The 4,089-nt window shown below is 41.2% G+C and overlaps 1 pseudogene; it reads right to left on the reverse strand.

Annotated features, from left to right (window-relative positions):
* Positions 1-2,037: 2,037 nt before the first annotated feature.
* Positions 2,038-3,215, reverse strand: LOC112393686 (uncharacterized; annotated as a pseudogene).
* Between the last annotated feature and the right edge of the window lie 874 nt (positions 3,216-4,089).

Genomic DNA, 4,089 nt, shown 5'->3' on the forward strand with positions numbered 1-4,089 from the left:
AGGTCTGAAGTGGGTCTCTTGTAAACAGCATATATATGGATCTTGTTTTCGTATCCATTCAGCCAGTCTGTGTCTTTTGGTTTGGGCATTTAATCCATTTACATTCAAGGTTATTAAATTCAATATGTATGTTCTTATTACCATTTTCTTAATTGTTTTTGGTTTGTTTTTGTGAATCTTTTTTTCTCCTGTGTTTCCTGCTTAGAGAAGTTTCTTTAGCATTTGTTGTGAAGCTGGTTTGGTGGCGCTGAATTCTCTTAGCTTTTGCTTGTCTGAAAAGCTTTTAACTTCTCCACTGAATCTGAATGAGATCCTTGCTGGATAGAATAATCTTGGTTGTAGGTTTTTCTCTTTTATCACTTTAAGTGTATCCTGCCACTCCCTTCTGGCCTTCAGAGTTTCCGTTGAAAAATCAGCTGATAACCTTATGGGGATTTCTTTGTATGTTACTTTTTGTTTTTCCCTTGCTGCTTTTAATATTTTTTCCTTGAATTATTTTTTGTTAGTTTGATTAATATATGTCTTGGTGTGTTTTTCCTAGGGTTTATCCTGTTTGGAACTCTCTCTGCTTCCTGGAATTGGGTGACTATTTCCTTTCCCATGTTAGGGAAGTTTTCAACTCTAATCTCTTCAGATATTTTCTCAGACCCTTTCTTTTTCTCTTCTTCTTCTGGAACCCCTATAGTTTGATTGTTGGTGTGTTTAGCGTTGTCCCAGAGGTCTCTGAGGTGGTCTTCAATTCTTTTCATTCCTTTTTCTTTATTCTACTCATCAGCAGTTATTTCCACCATTTTGTCTTCCAGCTCACTTATTCGTCCTTCTGCCTCAATTATCCTGTTATTGATTCCTTCTAGTTTATGTTTCATTTCAGTTATTATGTTGTTCATCTCTGTTTGTTCTTTAGTTCTTCTAGATCTTTGTTAAACATTTCTTGTATTTTCTCAATCCATACCTCCATTCTATTTCCAAGATTCTGGATCATCTTTACTGTCATTATCTGAATTCCTTTTTGGGTAGATTGCCTATTTCCTCTTCATTTATTTGGTCTTGTAGATTTTTACCTTGCTCCTTCATCTGTGACATTTTTTTGCTGCCTCTATTTTTTTTTTTTTTTATGAGTGGGATGGAATCATTGTTACGTTTCCTGGTGGAAGCATTCTTCTCTTTGAAACTAAGACTTCTACAGCAGCAGAGCATAAGGTCACAGGAACAGGGAGCAAACATTTTGCAAAAAAGGTCACTAGGAGAAATAGCGAGTGGTACCCCTCCCATTTCTATCCCTTGGTTCCTGAACCTGTGAATCCTGGCTATGAGAGAAATAGCACCATGTATTGGATGCTGATTCAGAGCATATACAGCATTCTGGAGAACTTTGCTACAGTCCTGCAAGTTCTAGTCATCTAGTGGCACCGTAACTGAGTCTTTAAAAGGCTATTCCACCATTCTGTGAAGCCATCTGCTTCAGGATAGTGGGATACATGGTAAGATCAGTGAATTTCATGAGCGTGGGTCCATTACCTCACTTCATTTGCTGTGAAGTGAGTTCCTTGATCAGAAGCAATGCTGTGTAGAATACTATGATGGTGGATAAAGTATTCTGTAAGTTCATGGATGGTAGTTTTGGCAAAAGCATTGTGTGCAGAGGAGACAAATTTATATCCAGAGTAAATGTTTATTCCAGTAAGAACAAAATATTCCCCCTTCCATGATGGAAGGAGTCCAGTGTAATCAACCTGCCACCAGGTAGCTGGCTACCACCCAAGGAACTCGTGCCATGGTGTTGGTCTCTGCTGTTGACAGGTTGGGCACTCAGCAGTGGCCATAGCCAGGCCTTGGTAAGTGGAAGTCCATGTTGCTGAGCCCATGCATAACCTCCATCCCTGTCACCATGACCACTTTGTCCATGAGAACATTGGGTGAATACAGGGGTGGCTGGGGAAAAAGTGATTCAGTATGTAATCATATGTCTGGCCATTTCTCCTTCCAATGAAAGTGAACACCCAAGTTCACTGCTTGAAGTTCACCTGCTGGGAGGAGTTCCTTCACTACTGTCCTTCAGGGATGTCCCAGAACAAGGGGCTGTAGTGCTATAGCCATCCACTTTTGGGTGGTGCTTGCATATTGTCGAAGATCATCTGTAAACCAGTCCAGAGTCTTCTCTTCCTCTGTCAACTGATTTAGGGAACTCCCCATGAGGCCACAGATGCAGATTTATTTCTCACTGTGGCATGCAAATGTCTTACCATTAAGTCTAGAGTAGTTCCTATTCCAGGTCCATCTTTTGCTCACCAGGTCCAATCCGTATACTGTCATCAATGTAATGGAGCAGTGTGATGTCTTGTGGAAGAGAAAGGCAATCAGGATACTTGTGAATTAAATTATGATCCCCTAAGTTAGGATTGGAGAGTTTAGTCCCCTGAGACAGGAAAGTGAAGGTGTATTGCTGCTGGCCTTGCTAGCTGGAAACAAACTGCTTCTGGTGGTCCTACCAATAGGTATAGAGAAAAAGCATTTGTCAGATCAGTAGCTGCATACCAGGTACCAAGGAATGTGTTAATTTGCTCAGGTACTGAAACTACATCTGGTAGAGTAACTGTAGTTGGAGTCTCCACCTGGTTAAGCTTACGATAGTCCACGGTCATTCTCCGAGATCCATCTGTCTTCTGAACAGGTTAAACAGGTGAGTTGAATGGGGACGTGGTGGGAATCACCACTCCTGCATCTTTCAAGTCCTTGATTGTGACACTAATCTTTGCAGTCTTTCCAGGAATGTGGTAGTGCTTTTGGTTTACTGTTTTCCTAGGTAGAGGCAGTTCTAATGGATTCCGCTTGGCCTTTTCCACTTGAATAGCCCTCACTACACAGGTCAAGGAACCTTTGTGGGGATTCTGCTAGTTGCTGATTATATCTGCTGCAATAATTAATTCTGGTGTTGGGGAAATAACTACAGAATGGGTTAGGGGACCCACTGGGCTCACTCCCTGTGGGATAGACTTGAGCTAAAATTCCATTGATCGCTTGACCCCCATACGTTCCTGCCCTAACTGGTAGATCATAATGATGTTTTTGATCTCCTGGAATTAGTGTCAGTTCTGAGTCAGAGTCCAGTAGTCCCCCAAATCTCTGAGTATTTCCTTTTGCCCAATCACAGTTACCCTGGCAAAAAGCTGTAGGTTACTTTGGGGAAGGCTGGGAGAAAGATTAACAGTATACATTTTTGGCAGTTCATCCAAGGGGTTCTGGGTCTACAAACTGGCTCAAGTCTGGGAACTAAATGAAGGACCATGACTCTTTCTTTTCATGACTCAGGTTAGACTTGTCTTCATTTGGCCTAGAACTTTCCTGCTTATACAGATCAAGTAAGAATTTAGTAGGCTTCCTATCTATTTCATTTCTAGGAACACCGTGATCCACTAGCCAGTGCCTTAGGTCTATGCAAGTCAGACTTTTCTGGTTGCTATGTCTCTGCTGTCCATTATGGTAACCAGAGCACCTTGCCTTTGGCAGTGCCACTTGATCCCTGCTCTCTGAGATTCAATCACTCCCATTGCATTTAGGTTTTCCAATTCAGTGACTGCAGTCCCTGCTATAAGGCCTGGCCTATAAAGAAGAGCGATCACAGAGTTCTTCAGAGATGTTGGGGCTCCTCTCACAAGTTTATTTCTCACGGTAGTGGTGAAAGATATGTTTTCTGTACCCTTCCGATATGGATACATAGGTCTTAAATGACAAATCCACTCTAACATTCCTATCTCCTTAAGCCTTTGAATCCCTTCCTCCATATTAAACTGAGGCAGGTCTAGCATTTCTAATTTGCCCACTCGTGGATGATTGAGATCACTAAGGGAATTAGTGTAGATGGGAGAAGAGAAATAGCTCTAAGTTGGGCTCTATAGTATTAAGATATTTGGAAGGTTATGAAGAAGCAACAGAAGGGGCTATGAAGAAGCTACTAGTGTGGTGGAAAGAAAACCAAGTATCCTGGTATCCTGCAAGAAGAAAACAATTAGCTACATTATATATTGCTAAATATTATAATAAGATGAGGATTGCTACTGGAATTAACAATGTAAAGATAAGCAGTTGGAT

The sequence above is a fragment of the Neophocaena asiaeorientalis genome, unplaced genomic scaffold (assembly GCF_003031525.2).
Source record: "Neophocaena asiaeorientalis asiaeorientalis breed wild unplaced genomic scaffold, Neophocaena_asiaeorientalis_V1.1 scaffold7, whole genome shotgun sequence".
Taxonomy (NCBI): domain Eukaryota; kingdom Metazoa; phylum Chordata; class Mammalia; order Artiodactyla; family Phocoenidae; genus Neophocaena; species Neophocaena asiaeorientalis.